The following is a 19,926-nucleotide window of genomic DNA, read 5'->3' as shown; positions in this document are numbered from 1 at the left end:
CAGTAACATGCGGGAGACCTCGGAGGGGGTCATTTTTTTAATTGTGAACTGATGTGCTTTTACTCAATTCGGGAACCTCACAAGCCAAATTTGTAGTATTTTGCACGAATTGCAAGAGATGTTTGAATGTCGACGGTTGAAGTGAAAGCTCGTATTGAGCTTGCTAGAGACTGATTTGCAAAGCCTTCGATAGCTCAGTTGGTAGAGCAGAGGACTGTAGTGGTAAAACAGGCATCCTTAGGTCGCTGGTTCAAATCCAGCTCCAAGGACTTTTGCCAAATGCACATTTTATTGAATACTTGGAAAGTAAAATACTTGGAAAGTAAAATAACAGACAATTTATAATTATATTATATTTCATCACTGAAAATAGATGCCTTTTGCTTTGAGGCTGTGACCACGTTATTTTTCTGTCCAACACGAATCTTCATTGGTTTCCTGTGAGGTGTTTTGGATCCCCATCTCTTGCTATGAACTGGCAAAACAGCAGAATCCCCTTGACAATCTTGATTTCTCAAGGGAAATGAGAGAACACTATACACCATCCAAGATATTAAAATATTGTCAAGGCCCAAGGCGGCTGAATACTCTGAGGAGATGGCCTGTGAGGCGCCGCCTTTCAAGTTTTCCCCCTTAGTATGGTGGTCAGTAACATGCAGGAGACTGCAGAGGGGGTCATTTTTTTAATTGGGAACTGATGTGCTTTTACTCAATTCGGGAACCTCACAAGCCAAATTTGTAGTATTTTGCACGAATTGCAAGAGATGTTTACAAGTCGACGGTTGAAGTGGAAGCTCGTATTGAGTTTGCTAGAGAATGCTTTGTCAAGCCTTCGATAGCTCAGTTGGTAGAGCGGAGGACTGTAGTGGTAAAACAGGCATCCTTAGGTCGCTGGTTCAAATCCGGCTCGAAAGACTTTTGCCAAATGCAAATTTTATTGAATACTTGGAAAGTAAAATACTTGGAAAGTAAAATAACAGACAATTTATGATTATATTATATTTCATCACTGAAAATAGATGCCTGTTGCTTTGAGGCTGTGGCCACGTTATGTTTCTGTCCAACACGAATCTTCATTGGTTTCATGTGAGGTGTTTTGGATCCCCATCTCTTGCTATGAACTGGCAAAACAGCAGAATCCCCTTGACAATCTTGATTTCTCAAGGGAAATGAGAGAACACTATACACCATCCAAGATATTAAAATATTGTCAAGGCCCAACACAGCTGAATACTCTGAGGAGATGGCCTGTGAGGCGCCGCCTTTCAACTTTTCCCCCTTAGTATGGTGGTCAGTAACATGCGGGAGACCTCGGAGGGGGTCATTTTTTTAATTGTGAACTGATGTGCTTTTACTCAATTCGGGAACCTCACAAGCCAAATTTGTAGTATTTTGCACGAATTGCAAGAGATGTTTGAATGTCGACGGTTGAAGTGAAAGCTCGTATTGAGCTTGCTAGAGATTGATTTGCAAAGCCTTCGATAGCTCAGTTGGTAGAGCAGAGTACTGTAGTGGTAAAACAGGCATCCTTAGGTCGCTGGTTCAAATCCGGCTCGAAGGACTTTTGCCAAATGCACATTTTATTGAATACTTGGAAAGTAAAATACTTGGAAAGTAAAATAACAGACAATTTATAATTATATTATATTTCATCACTGAAAATAGATGCCTTTTGCTTTGAGGCTGTGGCCACGTTATTTTTCTGTCCGACACCAATCTTCGTTGGTTTCCTGTGAGGTATTTTGGATCCCCATCTCTTGCTATGAACTGACAAAACAGCAGAATCCCCTTGACAATCTTGATTTCTCAAGGGAAATGGGAGAACACTATACACCATCCAAGATATTAAAATATTGTCAAGGCCGAACACTGATGAATACTCTGAGGAGATGGCCTGTGAGGCGCCGCCTTTCAACTTTTCCTCCTTTGTATGGTGGTCAGTAACATGCGTGAGACTGCGGAGGGGGTCATTTTTTTAATTGTGAACTGATGTGCTTTTACTCAATTCGGGAACCTCACAAGCCAAATTTGTAGTATTTTGCACGAATTGCAAGAGATGTTTGAATGTCGACGGTTGAAGTGGAAGCTCGTATTGAGCTTGCTAGAGAATGATTTGCCAAGCCTTCGATAGCTCAGTTGGTAGAGCGGAGGACTGGAGTGGTAAAACAGGCATCCTTAGGTCACTGGTTCAAATCCGGCTCGAAGGACTTTTGCCAAATGCACATTTTATTGAATACTTGGAAAGTAAAATACTTGGAAAGTAAAATAACAGACAATTTATAATTATATTATATTTCATCACTGAAAATAGATGCCTTTTGCTTTGAGGCTGTGACCACGTTATTTTTCTGTCCAACACGAATCTTCATTGGTTTCCTGTGAGGTGTTTTGGATCCCCATCTCTTGCTATGAACTGGCAAAACAGCAGAATCCCCTTGACAATCTTGATTTCTCAAGGGAAATGAGAGAACACTATACACCATCCAAGATATTAAAATATTGTCAAGGCCCAAGGCGGCTGAATACTCTGAGGAGATGGCCTGTGAGGCGCCGCCTTTCAACTTTTCCCCCTTAGTATGGTGGTCAGTAACATGCGGGAGACTGCGGAGGGGGTCATTTTTTTAATTGGGAACTGATGTGCTTTTACTCAATTCGGGAACCTCACAAGCCAAATTTGTAGTATTTTGCACGAATTGCAAGAGATGTTTACAAGTCGACGGTTGAAGTCGAAGCTCGTATTGAGTTTGCTAGAGTTGATGTGCCAAGCCTTCGATAGCTCAGTTGGTAGAGGACTGTAGTGGTAAAACAGGCATCCTTAGGTCGCTGGTTCAAATCCGGCTCGAATGACTTTTGCCAAGTGCACATTTTATTGAATACTTGGAAAGTAAAATACTTGGAAAGTAAAATAACAGACAATTTATAATTATATTATATTTCATCACTGAAAATAGATGCCTTTTGATTTGAGGCTGTGGCCACGTTATTTTTCTGTCCGACACCAATCTTCGTTGGTTTCCTGTGAGGTGTTTTGGATCCCCATCTCTTGCTATGAACTGGCAAAACAGCAGAATCCCCTTGACAATCTTGATTTCTCAAGGGAAATGAGAGAACACTATGCACCATCCAAGATATTAAAATATTGTCAAGGCCCAACACAGCTGAATACTCTGAGGAGATGGCCTGTGAGGCGCCGCCTTTCAACTTTTCCCCCTTAGTATGGTGGTCAGTAACATGCGGGAGACTGCGGAGGGGGTCATTTTTTTAATTGGGAACTGATGTGCTTTTACTCAATTCGGGAACCTCACAAGCCAAATTTGTAGTATTTTGCACGAATTGCAATAGATGTTTGCATGTCGACGGTTGAAGTGGAAGCTCGTATTGAGCTTGCTAGAGACTGATTTGCCAAGCCTTCGATAGCTCAGTTGGTAGAGCGTAGGACTGTCGTGGTAAAACTGGCATCCTTAGGTCGCTGGTTGAAATCCGGATTGAAGGACTTTTGCCAAATGCACATTTTATTGAATACTTGGAAAGTAAAATACTTGGAAAATAAAATAACAGACAATTTATAATTATATTATATTTCATCACTGAAAATAGATGCCTTTTGCTTTGAGGCTGTGGCCACGTTATGTTTCTGTCCGACACCAATCTTCGTTGGTTTCCTGTGAGGTGTTTTGGATCCCCATCTCTTGCTATGAACTGACAAAACAGCAGAATCCCCTTGACAATCTTGATTTCTCAAGGGAAATGGGAGAACACTATACACCATCCAAGATATTAAAATATTGTCAAGGCCCAACACGGCTGAATACTCTGAGGAGATGGCCTGTGAGGCGCCGCCTTTCAACTTTTCCCCTTTAGTATGGTGGTCAGTAAAATGCGGGAGACTGCGGAGGGGGTCATTTTTTTAACTGGGAACTGATGTGCTTTTACTCAATTCGGGAACCTCACAAGCCAAATTTGTAGTATTTTGCACGAATTGCAAGAGATGTTTACAAGTCGACGGTTGAAGTGGAAGCTCGTATTGAGTTTGCTAGAGAATGATTTGCCAAGCCTTCGATAGCTCGTCGCTGGTTCAAATCCGGCTCAAAGGACTTTTGCCAAATGCACATTTTATTGAATACTTGGAAAGTAAAATACTTGGAAAGTAAAATAAAAGACAATTTATAATTATATTATATTTCATCACTGAAAATAGATGCCTTTTGCTTTGAGGCTGTGGCCACGTTATTTTTCTGTCCGACACCAATCTTCGTTGGTTTCCTGTGAGGTGTTTTGGATCCCCATCTCTTGCTATGAACTGACAAAACAGCAGAATCCCCTTGACAATCTTGATTTCTCAAGGGAAATGGGAGAACACTATACACCATCCAAGATATTAAAATATTGTCAAGGCCCAACACTGATGAATACTCTGAGGAGATGGCCTGTGAGGCGCCGCCTTTCAAGTTTTCCCCCTTAGTATGGTGGTCAGTAACATGCAGGAGACTGCAGAGGGGGTCATTTTTTTAATTGGGAACTGATGTGCTTTTACTCAATTCGGGAACCTCACAAGCCAAATTTGTAGTATTTTGCACGAATTGCAAGAGATGTTTGAATGTCGACGGTTGAAGTGGAAGCTCGTATTGAGCTTGCTAGAGAATGATTTGCCAAGCCTTCGATAGCTCAGTTGGTAGAGCGGAGGACTGGAGTGGTAAAACAGGCATCCTTAGGTCACTGGTTCAAATCCGACTCGAAGGACTTTTGCCAAATGCACATTTTATTGAATACTTGGAAAGTAAAATACTTGGAAAGTAAAATAACAGACAATTTATAATTATATTATATTTCATCACTGAAAATAGATGCCTTTTGCTTTGAGGCTGTGACCACGTTATTTTTCTGTCCAACACGAATCTTCATTGGTTTCCTGTGAGGTGTTTTGGATCCCCATCTCTTGCTATGAACTGGCAAAACAGCAGAATCCCCTTGACAATCTTGATTTCTCAAGGGAAATGGGAGAACACTATACACCATCCAAGATATTAAAATATTGTCAAGGCCCAACACTGATGAATACTCTGAGGAGATGGCCTGTGAGGCGCCGCCTTTCAACTTTTCCTCCTTAGTATGGTGGTCAGTAACATGCGGGAGACTGCGGAGGGGGTCATTTTTTTAATTGTGAACTGATGTGCTTTTACTCAATTCGGGAACCTCACAAGCCAAATTTGTAGTATTTTGCACGAATTGCAAGAGATGTTTGAATGTCGACGGTTGAAGTGGAAGCTCGTATTGAGCTTGCTAGAAACTGATTTGCCAATCCTTGGATAGCTCAGTTGGTAGAGCCGAGGACTGTAGTGGTAAAACAGGAATCCTTAGGTCGCTGGTTCAAATCCGGCTCGAAGGACTTTTGCCAAATGCACATTTTATTGAATACTTGGAAAGTAAAATACTTGGAAAGTAAAATAACAGACAATTTATAATTATATTATATTTCATCACTGAAAATAGATGCCTTTTGATTTGAGGCTGTGGCCACGTTATTTTTCTGTCCGACACCAATCTTCGTTGGTTTCCTGTGAGGTGTTTTGGATCCCCATCTCTTGCTATGAACTGACAAAACAGCAGAATCCCCTTGACAATCTTGATTTCTCAAGGGAAATGGGAGAACACTATACATCATCCAAAATATTAAAATATTGTCAAGGCCCAACACGGCTGAATACTCTGAGGAGATGGCCTGTGAGGCGCCGCCTTTCAAGTTTTCCCCCTTAGTATGGTGGTCAGTAACATGCAGGAGACTGCAGAGGGGGTCATTTTTTTAATTGGGAACTGATGTGCTTTTACTCAATTCGGGAACCTCACAAGCCAAATTTGTAGTATTTTGCACGAATTGCAAGAGATGTTTACAAGTCGACGGTTGAAGTGGAAGCTCGTATTGAGTTTGCTAGAGAATGCTTTGTCAAGCCTTCGATAGCTCAGTTGGTAGAGCGGAGGACTGTAGTGGTAAAACGGGCATCCTTAGGTCGCTGGTTCAAATCCGGCTCGAAAGACTTTTGCCAAATGCAAATTTTATTGAATACTTGGAAAGTAAAATACTTGGAAAGTAAAATAACAGACAATTTATGATTATATTATATTTCATCACTGAAAATAGATGCCTGTTGCTTTGAGGCTGTGGCCACGTTATGTTTCTGTCCAACACGAATCTTCATTGGTTTCATGTGAGGTGTTTTGGATCCCCATCTCTTGCTATGAACTGGCAAAACAGCAGAATCCCCTTGACAATCTTGATTTCTCAAGGGAAATGAGAGAACACTATACACCATCCAAGATATTAAAATATTGTCAAGGCCCAACACAGCTGAATACTCTGAGGAGATGGCCTGTGAGGCGCCGCCTTTCAACTTTTCCCCCTTAGTATGGTGGTCAGTAACATGCGGGAGACCTCGGAGGGGGTCATTTTTTTAATTGTGAACTGATGTGCTTTTACTCAATTCGGGAACCTCACAAGCCAAATTTGTAGTATTTTGCACGAATTGCAAGAGATGTTTGAATGTCGACGGTTGAAGTGAAAGCTCGTATTGAGCTTGCTAGAGACTGATTTGCAAAGCCTTCGATAGCTCAGTTGGTAGAGCAGAGGACTGTAGTGGTAAAACAGGCATCCTTAGGTCGCTGGTTCAAATCCAGATTGAAGGACTTTTGCCAAATGCAAATTTTATTGAATACTTGGAAAGTAAAATGCTTGGAAAATAAAATAACAGACAATTTATAATTATATTATATTTCATCACTGAAAATAGATGCCTTTTGCTTTGAGGCTGTCGCCACGTTATGTTTCTGTCCGACACCAATCTTCGTTGGTTTCCTGTGAGGTGTTTTGGATCCCCATCTCTTGCTATGAACTGACGAAACAGCAGAATCCCCTTGACAATCTTGATTTCTCAAGGGAAATGGGAGAACACTATACACCATCCAAGATAATAAAATATTGTCAAGGCCCAACACGGCTGAATACTCTGAGGAGATGGCCTGTGAGGCGCGCCTTTCAACTTTTCCCCCTTAGTATGGTGGTCAGTAACATGCGGGAGACTGCGGAGGGGGTCATTTTTTTAATTGGGAACTGATGTGCTTTTACTCAATTCGGGAACCTCACAAGCCAAATTTGTAGTATTTTGCACGAATTGCAATAGATGTTTGCATGTCGACGGTTGAAGTGGAAGCTCGTATTGAGCTTGCTAGAGACTGATTTGCCAAGCCTTCGATAGCTCAGTTGGTAGAGCGTAGGACTGTCGTGGTAAAACTGGCATCCTTAGGTCGCTGGTTGAAATCCGGATTGAAGGACTTTTGCCAAATGCACATTTTATTGAATACTTGGAAAGTAAAATACTTGGAAAATAAAATAACAGACAATTTATAATTATATTATATTTCATCACTGAAAATAGATGCCTTTTGCTTTGAGGCTGTGGCCACGTTATGTTTCTGTCCGACACCAATCTTCGTTGGTTTCCTGTGAGTGTTTTGGATCCTCATCTCTTGCTATGAACTGACAAAACAGCAGAATCCCCTTGACAATCTTGATTTCTCAAGGGAAATGGGAGAACACTATACACCATCCAAGATATTAAAATATTGTCAAGGCCCAACACGGCTGAATACTCTGAGGAGATGGCCTGTGAGGCGCCGCCTTTCAACTTTTCCCCTTTAGTATGGTGGTCAGTAAAATGCGGGAGACTGCGGAGGGGGTAATTTTTTTAACTGGGAACTGATGTGCTTTTACTCAATTCGGGAACCTCACAAGCCAAATTTGTAGTATTTTGCACGAATTGCAAGAGATGTTTACAAGTCGACGGTTGAAGTGGAAGCTCGTATTGAGTTTGCTAGAGAATGATTTGCCAAGCCTTCGATAGCTCGTCGCTGGTTCAAATCCGGCTCAAAGGACTTTTGCCAAATGCACATTTTATTGAATACTTGGAAAGTAAAATACTTGGAAAGTAAAATAAAAGACTATTCATAATTATATTATATTTCATCACTGAAAATAGATGCCTTTTGCTTTGAGGCTGTGGCCACGTTATTTTTCTGTCCGACACCAATCTTCGTTGGTTTCCTGTGAGGTATTTTGGATCCCCATCTCTTGCTATGAACTGACAAAACAGCAGAATCCCCTTGACAATCTTGATTTCTCAAGGGAAATGGGAGAACACTATACATCATCCAAAATATTAAAATATTGTCAAGGCCCAACACGGCTGAATACTCTGAGGAGATGGCCTGTGAGGCGCCGCCTTTCAAGTTTTCCCCCTTAGTATGGTGGTCAGTAACATGCAGGAGACTGCAGAGGGGGTCATTTTTTTAATTGGGAACTGATGTGCTTTTACTCAATTCGGGAACCTCACAAGCCAAATTTGTAGTATTTTGCACGAATTGCAATAGATGTTTGCATGTCGACGGTTGAAGTGGAAGCTCGTATTGAGCTTGCTAGAGACTGATTTGCCAATTTATAATTGGGAACTGATGTGCTTTTACTCAATTCGGGAACCTCACAAGCCAAATTTGTAGTATTTTGCACGAATTGCAAGAGATGTTTACAAGTCGACGGTTGAAGTGGAAGCTCGTATTGAGTTTGCTAGAGAATGCTTTGTCAAGCCTTCGATAGCTCAGTTGGTAGAGCGGAGGACTGTAGTGGTAAAACGGGCATCCTTAGGTCGCTGGTTCAAATCCGGCTCGAAAGACTTTTGCCAAATGCAAATTTTATTGAATACTTGGAAAGTAAAATACTTGGAAAGTAAAATAACAGACAATTTATGATTATATTATATTTCATCACTGAAAATAGATGCCTGTTGCTTTGAGGCTGTGGCCACGTTATGTTTCTGTCCAACACGAATCTTCATTGGTTTCATGTGAGGTGTTTTGGATCCCCATCTCTTGCTATGAACTGGCAAAACAGCAGAATCCCCTTGACAATCTTGATTTCTCAAGGGAAATGAGAGAACACTATACACCATCCAAGATATTAAAATATTGTCAAGGCCCAACACAGCTGAATACTCTGAGGAGATGGCCTGTGAGGCGCCGCCTTTCAACTTTTCCCCCTTAGTATGGTGGTCAGTAACATGCGGGAGACCTCGGAGGGGGTCATTTTTTTAATTGTGAACTGATGTGCTTTTACTCAATTCGGGAACCTCACAAGCCAAATTTGTAGTATTTTGCACGAATTGCAAGAGATGTTTGAATGTCGACGGTTGAAGTGAAAGCTCGTATTGAGCTTGCTAGAGACTGATTTGCAAAGCCTTCGATAGCTCAGTTGGTAGAGCAGAGGACTGTAGTGGTAAAACAGGCATCCTTAGGTCGCTGGTTCAAATCCAGATTGAAGGACTTTTGCCAAATGCAAATTTTATTGAATACTTGGAAAGTAAAATGCTTGGAAAATAAAATAACAGACAATTTATAATTATATTATATTTCATCACTGAAAATAGATGCCTTTTGCTTTGAGGCTGTCGCCACGTTATGTTTCTGTCCGACACCAATCTTCGTTGGTTTCCTGTGAGGTGTTTTGGATCCCCATCTCTTGCTATGAACTGACGAAACAGCAGAATCCCCTTGACAATCTTGATTTCTCAAGGGAAATGGGAGAACACTATACACCATCCAAGATAATAAAATATTGTCAAGGCCCAACACGGCTGAATACTCTGAGGAGATGGCCTGTGAGGCGCGCCTTTCAACTTTTCCCCCTTAGTATGGTGGTCAGTAACATGCGGGAGACTGCGGAGGGGGTCATTTTTTTAATTGGGAACTGATGTGCTTTTACTCAATTCGGGAACCTCACAAGCCAAATTTGTAGTATTTTGCACGAATTGCAATAGATGTTTGCATGTCGACGGTTGAAGTGGAAGCTCGTATTGAGCTTGCTAGAGACTGATTTGCCAAGCCTTCGATAGCTCAGTTGGTAGAGCGTAGGACTGTCGTGGTAAAACTGGCATCCTTAGGTCGCTGGTTGAAATCCGGATTGAAGGACTTTTGCCAAATGCACATTTTATTGAATACTTGGAAAGTAAAATACTTGGAAAATAAAATAACAGACAATTTATAATTATATTATATTTCATCACTGAAAATAGATGCCTTTTGCTTTGAGGCTGTGGCCACGTTATGTTTCTGTCCGACACCAATCTTCGTTGGTTTCCTGTGAGTGTTTTGGATCCTCATCTCTTGCTATGAACTGACAAAACAGCAGAATCCCCTTGACAATCTTGATTTCTCAAGGGAAATGGGAGAACACTATACACCATCCAAGATATTAAAATATTGTCAAGGCCCAACACGGCTGAATACTCTGAGGAGATGGCCTGTGAGGCGCCGCCTTTCAACTTTTCCCCTTTAGTATGGTGGTCAGTAAAATGCGGGAGACTGCGGAGGGGGTAATTTTTTTAACTGGGAACTGATGTGCTTTTACTCAATTCGGGAACCTCACAAGCCAAATTTGTAGTATTTTGCACGAATTGCAAGAGATGTTTACAAGTCGACGGTTGAAGTGGAAGCTCGTATTGAGTTTGCTAGAGAATGATTTGCCAAGCCTTCGATAGCTCGTCGCTGGTTCAAATCCGGCTCAAAGGACTTTTGCCAAATGCACATTTTATTGAATACTTGGAAAGTAAAATACTTGGAAAGTAAAATAAAAGACTATTCATAATTATATTATATTTCATCACTGAAAATAGATGCCTTTTGCTTTGAGGCTGTGGCCACGTTATTTTTCTGTCCGACACCAATCTTCGTTGGTTTCCTGTGAGGTATTTTGGATCCCCATCTCTTGCTATGAACTGACAAAACAGCAGAATCCCCTTGACAATCTTGATTTCTCAAGGGAAATGGGAGAACACTATACATCATCCAAAATATTAAAATATTGTCAAGGCCCAACACGGCTGAATACTCTGAGGAGATGGCCTGTGAGGCGCCGCCTTTCAAGTTTTCCCCCTTAGTATGGTGGTCAGTAACATGCAGGAGACTGCAGAGGGGGTCATTTTTTTAATTGGGAACTGATGTGCTTTTACTCAATTCGGGAACCTCACAAGCCAAATTTGTAGTATTTTGCACGAATTGCAAGAGATGTTTACAAGTCGACGGTTGAAGTGGAAGCTCGTATTGAGTTTGCTAGAGAATGCTTTGCCAAGCCTTCGATAGCTCAGTTGGTAGAGCGGAGGACTGTAGTGGTAAAACAGGCATCCTTAGGTCGCTGGTTCAAATCCGGCTCGAATGACTTTTGCCAAATGCAAATTTTATTGAATACTTGGAAAGTAAAATACTTGGAAAATAAAATAACAGACAATTTATAATTATATTATATTTCATCACTGAAAATAGATGCCTTTTGCTTTGAGGCTGTGGCCACGTTATGTTTCTGTCCAACACCAATCTTCATTGTTTTCCTGTGAGGTGTTTTGGATCCCCATCTCTTGCTATGAACTGGCAAAACAGCAGAATCCCCTTGACAATCTTGATTTCTCAAGGGAAATGGGAGAACACTATACACCATCCAAGATATTTAAATATTGTCAAGGCCGAACACTGATGAATACTCTGAGGAGATGGCCTGTGAGGCGCCGCCTTTCAACTTTTCCTCCTTAGTATGGTGGTCAGTAACATGCGGGAGACTGCGGAGGGGGCATTTTTTTAATTGGGAACTGATGTGCTTTTACTCAATTCGGGAACCTCGCAAGCCAAATTTGTAGTATTTTGCACGAATTGCAAGAGATGTTTACAAGTCGACGGTTGAAGTGGAAGCTTGTATTGAGTTTGCTAGAAAATGATTTGCCAAGCCTTCGATAGCTCAGTTGGTAGAGCGGAGGACTGTAGTGGTAAAACAGGCATCCTTAGGTCGCTGGTTCAAATCCGGCTCGAAGGACTTTTGCCAAATGCAAATTTTATTGAATACTTGGAAAGTAAAATACTTGGAAAATAACATAACAGACAATTTATAATTATATTATATTTCATCACTGAAAATAGATGCCTTTTGCTTTGAGGCTGTGGCCACATTATTTTTCTGTCCAACACCAATCTTCTTTGGTTTCCTGTGAGGTGTTTTTTTGATCCCCATCTCTTGCTATGAACTGGCAAAACAGCATAATCCCCTTGACAATCTTGATTTCTCAAGGAAAATGAGAGAACACTATACACCATCCAAGATATTAAAATATTGTCAAGGCCCAACGCGGCTGAATGCTCTGAGGAGATGGCCTGTGAGGTGCCGCCTTTCAACTTTTCCCCCTTAGTATGGTGGTCAGTAACATGCGGGAGACTGCGGAGGGGGTCATTTTTTTAATTGGGAACTGATGTGCTTTTACTCAATTCGGGAACCTCACAAGCCAAATTTGTAGTATTTTGCACGAATTGCAAGAGATGTTTACAAGTCGACGGTTGAAGTGGAAGCTCGTATTGAGTTTGCTAGAGAATGATTTGCCAAGCCTTCGATAGCTCAGTTGGTAGAGCAGAGGACTGTAGTAGTACAACAGGCATCCTTAGGTCGCTGGTTCAAATCTGGCTCGAAAGACTTTTGCCAAATGCAAATTTTATTGAATACTTGGAAAGTAAAATACTTGGAAAGTAAAATAACAGACAATTTATGATTATATTATATTTCATCACTGAAAATAGATGCCTGTTGCTTTGAGGCTGTGGCCACGTTATGTTTCTGTCCAACACGAATCTTCATTGGTTTCATGTGAGGTGTTTTGGATCCCCATCTCTTGCTATGAACTGGCAAAACAGCAGAATCCCCTTGACAATCTTGATTTCTCAAGGGAAATGAGAGAACACTATACACCATCCAAGATATTAAAATATTGTCAAGGCCCAACACAGCTGAATACTCTGAGGAGATGGCCTGTGAGGCGCCGCCTTTCAACTTTTCCCCCTTAGTATGGTGGTCAGTAACATGCGGGAGACCTCGGAGGGGGTCATTTTTTTAATTGTGAACTGATGTGCTTTTACTCAATTCGGGAACCTCACAAGCCAAATTTGTAGTATTTTGCACGAATTGCAAGAGATGTTTGAATGTCGACGGTTGAAGTAAAAGCTCGTATTGAGCTTGCTAGAGACTGATTTGCCAAGCCTTGGATAGCTCAGTTGGTAGAGCAGAGGACTATAGTGGTAAAACAGGCATCCTTAGGTCGCTGGTTCAAATCCAGATTGAAGGACTTTTGCCAAATGCAAATTTTATTGAATATTTGGAAAGTAAAATGCTTGGAAAATAAAATAACAGACAATTTATAATTATATTATATTTCATCACTGAAAATAGATGCCTTTTGCTTTGAGGCTGTCGCCACGTTATGTTTCTGTCCGACACCAATCTTCGTTGGTTTCCTGTGAGGTGTTTTGGATCCCCATCTCTTGCTATGAACTGACAAAACAGCAGAATCCCCTTGACAATCTTGATTTCTCAAGGGAAATGGGAGAACACTATACACCATCCAAGATATTAAAATATTGTCAAGGCCGAACACTGATGAATACTCTGAGGAGATGGCCTGTGAGGTGCCGCCTTTCAACTTTTCCTCCTTTGTATGGTGGTCAGTAACATGCGGGAGACTGCGGAGGGGGTCATTTTTTTAATTGTGAACTGATGTGCTTTTACTCAATTCGGGAACCTCACAAGCCAAATTTGTAGTATTTTGCACGAATTGCAAGAGATGTTTGAATGTCGACGGTTGAAGTGGAAGCTCGTATTGAGCTTGCTAGAGAATGATTTGCCAAGCCTTCGATAGCTCAGTTGGTAGAGCGGAGGACTGGAGTGGTAAAACAGGCATCCTTAGGTCACTGGTTCAAATCCGGCTCGAAGGACTTTTGCCAAATGCACATTTTATTGAATACTTGGAAAGTAAAATACTTGGAAAGTAAAACAACAGACAATTTATAATTATATTATATTTCATCACTGAAAATAGATGCCTTTTGCTTTGAGGCTGTGACCACGTTATTTTTCTGTCCAACACGAATCTTCATTGGTTTCCTGTGAGGTGTTTTGGATCCCCATCTCTTGCTATGAACTGGCAAAACAGCAGAATCCCCTTGACAATCTTGATTTCTCAAGGGAAATGAGAGAACACTATACACCATCCAAGATATTAAAATATTGTCAAGGCCCAACGCGGCTGAATACTCTGAGGAGATGGCCTGTGAGGTGCCGCCTTTCAACTTTTCCCCCTTAGTATGGTGGTCAGTAACATGCGGGAGACTGCGGAGGGGGTCATTTTTTTAATTGGGAACTGATGTGCTTTTACTCAATTCGGGAACCTCACAAGCCAAATTTGTAGTATTTTGCACGAATTGCAAGAGATGTTTACAAGTCGACGGTTGAAGTGGAAGCTCGTATTGAGTTTGCTAGAGAATGATTTGCCAAGCCTTCGATAGCTCAGTTGGTAGAGCAGAGGACTGTAGTAGTACAACAGGCATCCTTAGGTCGCTGGTTCAAATCCGGCTCGAAAGACTTTTGCCAAATGCAAATTTTATTGAATACTTGGAAAGTAAAATACTTGGAAAGTAAAATAACAGACAATTTATGATTATATTATATTTCATCACTGAAAATAGATGCCTGTTGCTTTGAGGCTGTGGCCACGTTATGTTTCTGTCCAACACGAATCTTCATTGGTTTCATGTGAGGTGTTTTGGATCCCCATCTCTTGCTATGAACTGGCAAAACAGCAGAATCCCCTTGACAATCTTGATTTCTCAAGGGAAATGAGAGAACACTATACACCATCCAAGATATTAAAATATTGTCAAGGCCCAACACAGCTGAATACTCTGAGGAGATGGCCTGTGAGGCGCCGCCTTTCAACTTTTCCCCCTTAGTATGGTGGTCAGTAACATGCGGGAGACCTCGGAGGGGGTCATTTTTTTAATTGTGAACTGATGTGCTTTTACTCAATTCGGGAACCTCACAAGCCAAATTTGTAGTATTTTGCACGAATTGCAAGAGATGTTTGAATGTCGACGGTTGAAGTGAAAGCTCGTATTGAGCTTGCTAGAGACTGATTTGCCAAGCCTTCGATAGCTCAGTTGGTAGAGCAGAGGACTGTAGTGGTAAAACAGGCATCCTTAGGTCGCTGGTTCAAATCCAGATTGAAGGACTTTTGGCAAATGCAAATTTTATTGAATACTTGGAAAGTAAAATGCTTGGAAAATAAAATAACAGACAATTTATAATTATATTATATTTCATCACTGAAAATAGATTCCTTTTGCTTTGAGGCTGTCGCCACGTTATGTTTCTGTCCGACACCAATCTTCGTTGGTTTCCTGTGAGGTGTTTTGGATCCCCATCTCTTGCTATGAACTGACAAAACAGCAGAATCCCCTTGACAATCTTGATTTCTCAAGGGAAATGGGAGAACACTATACACCATCCAAGATATTAAAATATTGTCAAGGCCCAACACGGCTGAATACTCTGAGGAGATGGCCTGTGAGGCGCGCCTTTCAACTTTTCCCCCTTAGTATGGTGGTCAGTAACATGCGGGAGACTGCGGAGGGGGTCATTTTTTTAATTGGGAACTGATGTGCTTTTACTCAATTCGGGAACCTCACAAGCCAAATTTGTAGTATTTTGCACGAATTGCAATAGATGTTTGCATGTCGACGGTTGAAGTGGAAGCTCGTATTGAGCTTGCTAAAGACTGATTTGCCAAGCCTTCGATAGCTCAGTTGGTAGAGCGGAGGACTGTCGTGGTAAAACTGGCATCCTTAGGTCGCTGGTTGAAATCCGGATTGAAGGACTTTTGCCAAATGCACATTTTATTGAATACTTGGAAAGTAAAATACTTGGAAAATAAAATAATAGACAATTTATAATTATATTATATTTCATCACTGAAAATAGATGCCTTTTGCTTTGAGGCTGTGGCCACGTTATGTTTCTGTCCGACACCAATCTTCGTTGGTTTCCTGTGAGGTGTTTTGGATCCCCATCTCTTGCTATGAACTGACAAAACAGCAGAATCCCCTTGACAATCTTGATTTCTCAAGGGAAATGGGAGAACACTATACACCATCCAAGATATTAAAATATTGTCAAGGCCCAACACGGCTGAATACTCTGAGGAGATGGCCTGTGAGGCGCCGCCTTTCAACTTTTCCCCCTTAGTATGGTGGTCAGTAAAATGCGGGAGACTGCGGAGGGGGTCATTTTTTTAACTGGGAACTGATGTGCTTTTACTCAATTCGGGAACCTCACAAGCCAAATTTGTAGTATTTTGCACGAATTGCAAGAGATGTTTACAAGTCGACGGTTGAAGTGGAAGCTCGTATTGAGTTTGCTAGAGAATGATTTGCCAAGCCTTCGATAGCTCGTCGCTGGTTCAAATCCGGCTCAAAGGACTTTTGCCAAATGCACATTTTATTGAATACTTGGAAAGTAAAATACTTGGAAAGTAAAATAAAAGACAATTTATAATTATATTATATTTCATCACTGAAAATAGATGCCTTTTGCTTTGAGGCTGTGGCCACGTTATTTTTCTGTCCGACACCAATCTTCATTGGTTTCCTGTGAGGTGTTTTGGATCCCCATCTCTTGCTATGAACTGGCAAAACAGCAGAATCCCCTTGACAATCTTGATTTCTCAAGGGAAACGAGAGAACACTATACACCATCCAAGATATAAAAATATTGTCAGGCCCAACACTGCTGAATACTCTGAGGAGATGACCTCTCAGGCCCCGCCTTTCAACTTTTCCTCCTTAGTATATTGGTCAGTATCGCTGCATGAAATGCGGGAGACCGAGGAGGGGGTTATTTTTTTAGTTGGGAACTGATCTGCCTTTACCAATTAGGGAACCTCACAAGCCAAATTTGAAGTATTTTGCACAAATTGCAAGCAATGTTTACAGGTCGACGGTTGAAGTGGAAGCTCGTATTGAGCTTGCTAGAAAATAATTTGCCTAGCCCTGGATAGCTCCGTTGGTAGAGTGGAGGAGTATAGGGGTGAAACAAGCAACCTTAGGTCTCTGGTTCAAATCTGGCTCAAAGTACTTTTGCCAAATGCCATTTTATTGAATACTTGGAAAGTAAAAGAACAACAATTTTTAATTATATTAATCTTTGTCACTGAAAATAGATGCCTTTTGTCTTGAGGCTGTGACCACGTTATTTTTGTGTCCGACACCAATCTTCGTTGGTTTCCTGTGAGGTATTTTGGATCCCCATCTCTTGCTATGAACTGACAAAACAGCTGAATCCCCTTGACAATCTTGATTTCTCAAGGGAAATGAGAGAACAGTATACACCATCCAAGATATTAAAATATTGTCAAGGCCCAACACTGATGAATACTCTGAGGAGTTGGCCTGTGAGGCGCCGCCTTTCAACTTTTCCTCCTTAGTATGGTGGTCAGTAACATGCGGGAGACTGCGGAGGGGGTCATTTTTTTAATTGTGAACTGATGTGCTTTTACTCAATTCGGGAACCTCACAAGCCAAATTTGTAGTATTTTGCACGAATTGCAAGAGATGTTTGAATGTCGACGGTTGAAGTGAAAGCTCGTATTGAGCTTGCTAGAGACTGATTTGCCAAGCCTTGGATAGCTCAGTTGGTAGAGCGGAGGACTGTAGTGGTAAAACAGGCATCCTTAGGTCGCTGGTTCAAATCCGGCTCGAAGGACTTTTGCCAAATGCACATTTTATTGAATACTTGGAAAGTAAAATACTTGGAAAGTAAAATAACAGCCAATTTATAATTATATTATATTTCATCACTGAAAATAAATGCCTTTTGCTTTGGGGCTGTGACCATGTTATTTTTCTGTCCAACACGAATCTTCATTGGTTTCCTGTGAGGTGTTTTGGATCCCCATCTCATGCTATGAACTGGCAAAACAGCAGAATCCCCTTGACAATCTTGATTTCTCAAGGGAAATGAGAGAACACTATTCACCATCCAAGATATTAAAATATTGTCAAGGCCCAACGCGGCTGAATACTCTGAGGAGATGGCCTGTGAGGTGCCGCCTTTCAACTTTTCCCCCTTAGTATGGTGGTCAGTAACATGCGGGAGACTGCGTAGGGGGTCATTTTTTTAATTGGGAACTGATGTGCTTTTACTCAATTCGGGAACCTCACAAGCCAAATTTGTAGTATTTTGCACGAATTGCAAGAGATGTTTACAAGTCGACGGTTGAAGTGGAAGCTCGTATTGAGTTTGCTAGAGTTGATTTGCCAAGCCTTCGATAGCTCAGTTGGTAGAGCGGAGGACTGGAGTGGTAAAACAGGCATCCTTAGGTCACTGGTTCAAATCCGGCTCGAAGGACTTTTGCCAAATGCACATTTTATTGAATACTTGGAAAGTAAAATACTTGGAAAGTAAAATAACAGACAATTTATAATTATATTATATTTCATCACTGAAAATAGATGCCTTTTGCTTTGAGGCTGTGACCACGTTATTTTTCTGTCCAACACGAATCTTCATTGGTTTCCTGTGAGGTGTTTTGGATCCCCATCTCTTGCTATGAACTGGCAAAACAGCAGAATCCCCTTGACAATCTTGATTTCTCAAGGGAAATGAGAGAACACTATACACCATCCAAGATATTAAAATATTGTCAAGGCCCAACGCGGCTGAATACTCTGAGGTAGATGCTCAGTTGGTAGAGCGGAGGACTGTAGTGGTAAAACAGGCATCCTTAGGTCGCTGGTTCAAATCCGGCTCGAAGGACTTTTGCCAAATGCACATTTTATTGAATACTTGGAAAGTAAAATACTTGGAAAGTAAAATAACAGCCAATTTATAATTATATTATATTTCATCACTGAAAATAAATGCCTTTTGCTTTGGGGCTGTGACCATGTTATTTTTCTGTCCAACACGAATCTTCATTGGTTTCCTGTGAGGTGTTTTGGATCCCCATCTCATGCTATGAACTGGCAAAACAGCAGAATCCCCTTGACAATCTTGATTTCTCAAGGGAAATGAGAGAACACTATTCACCATCCAAGATATTAAAATATTGTCAAGGCCCAACGCGGCTGAATACTCTGAGGAGATGGCCTGTGAGGTGCCGCCTTTCAACTTTTCCCCCTTAGTATGGTGGTCAGTAACATGCGGGAGACTGCGTAGGGGGTCATTTTTTTAATTGGGAACTGATGTGCTTTTACTCAATTCGGGAACCTCACAAGCCAAATTTGTAGTATTTTGCACGAATTGCAAGAGATGTTTACAAGTCGACGGTTGAAGTGGAAGCTCGTATTGAGTTTGCTAGAGTTGATTTGCCAAGCCTTCGATAGCTCAGTTGGTAGAGCGGAGGACTGGAGTGGTAAAACGGGCATCCTTAGGTCACTGGTTCAAATCCGGCTCGAAGGACTTTTGCCAAATGCACATTTTATTGAATACTTGGAAAGTAAAATACTTGGAAAGTAAAATAACAGACAATTTATAATTATATTATATTTCATCACTGAAAATAGATGCCTTTTGCTTTGAGGCTGTGACCACGTTATTTTTCTGTCCAACACGAATCTTCATTGGTTTCCTGTGAGGTGTTTTGGATCCCCATCTCTTGCTATGAACTGGCAAAACAGCAGAATCCCCTTGACAATCTTGATTTCTCAAGGGAAATGAGAGAACACTATACACCATCCAAGATATTAAAATATTGTCAAGGCCCAACGCGGCTGAATACTCTGAGGAGATGGCCTGTGAGGTGCCGCCTTTCAACTTTTCCCCCTTAGTATGGTGGTCAGTAACATGCGGGAGACTGCGGAGGGGGTCATTTTTTTAATTGGGAACTGATGTGCTTTTACTCAATTCGGGAACCTCACAAGCCAAATTTGTAGTATTTTGCACGAATTGCAAGAGATGTTTACAAGTCGACGGTTGAAGTGGAAGCTCGTATTGAGTTTGCTAGAGAATGATTTGCCAAGCCTTCGATA

At 41.3% G+C, this 19,926-nt stretch overlaps 7 non-coding genes across 7 annotated transcripts; all 7 read left to right on the top strand.

Annotated features, from left to right (window-relative positions):
• Positions 1-2,121: 2,121 nt before the first annotated feature.
• TRNAS-GGA (transfer RNA serine (anticodon GGA)) lies at positions 2,122-2,207 on the top strand. The gene is given in 2 exon segments: positions 2,122-2,158; positions 2,172-2,207. It is a non-coding gene; the product is annotated as a tRNA-Ser (tRNA).
• A 2,447-nt stretch (positions 2,208-4,654) lies between these two features.
• TRNAS-GGA (transfer RNA serine (anticodon GGA)) lies at positions 4,655-4,740 on the top strand. The gene is given in 2 exon segments: positions 4,655-4,691; positions 4,705-4,740. It is a non-coding gene; the product is annotated as a tRNA-Ser (tRNA).
• Positions 4,741-11,813: 7,073 nt separating this feature from the next.
• Positions 11,814-11,899, top strand: TRNAY-GUA (transfer RNA tyrosine (anticodon GUA)). Its single transcript is given in 2 exon segments — positions 11,814-11,850; positions 11,864-11,899. It is a non-coding gene; the product is annotated as a tRNA-Tyr (tRNA).
• Positions 11,900-13,107: 1,208 nt separating this feature from the next.
• Positions 13,108-13,193, top strand: TRNAY-AUA (transfer RNA tyrosine (anticodon AUA)). The gene is given in 2 exon segments: positions 13,108-13,144; positions 13,158-13,193. It is a non-coding gene; the product is annotated as a tRNA-Tyr (tRNA).
• A 560-nt stretch (positions 13,194-13,753) lies between these two features.
• On the top strand, positions 13,754-13,839 carry TRNAS-GGA (transfer RNA serine (anticodon GGA)). Its single transcript is given in 2 exon segments — positions 13,754-13,790; positions 13,804-13,839. It is a non-coding gene; the product is annotated as a tRNA-Ser (tRNA).
• Positions 13,840-18,218: 4,379 nt separating this feature from the next.
• TRNAS-GGA (transfer RNA serine (anticodon GGA)) lies at positions 18,219-18,304 on the top strand. The gene is given in 2 exon segments: positions 18,219-18,255; positions 18,269-18,304. It is a non-coding gene; the product is annotated as a tRNA-Ser (tRNA).
• Positions 18,305-19,271: 967 nt separating this feature from the next.
• TRNAS-GGA (transfer RNA serine (anticodon GGA)) lies at positions 19,272-19,357 on the top strand. Its single transcript is given in 2 exon segments — positions 19,272-19,308; positions 19,322-19,357. It is a non-coding gene; the product is annotated as a tRNA-Ser (tRNA).
• The last annotated feature ends 569 nt before the right edge of the window (positions 19,358-19,926 follow it).

This window comes from Ambystoma mexicanum, chromosome 1p, assembly GCF_040938575.1.
Source record: "Ambystoma mexicanum isolate Mex_15411 chromosome 1p, UKY_AmexF1_1, whole genome shotgun sequence".
In the NCBI taxonomy this organism is placed as follows: domain Eukaryota; kingdom Metazoa; phylum Chordata; class Amphibia; order Caudata; family Ambystomatidae; genus Ambystoma; species Ambystoma mexicanum.
The sequence above is the reverse complement of the archived record's forward strand: the minus strand, read 5'-3'. Positions and strand labels throughout refer to the sequence as shown.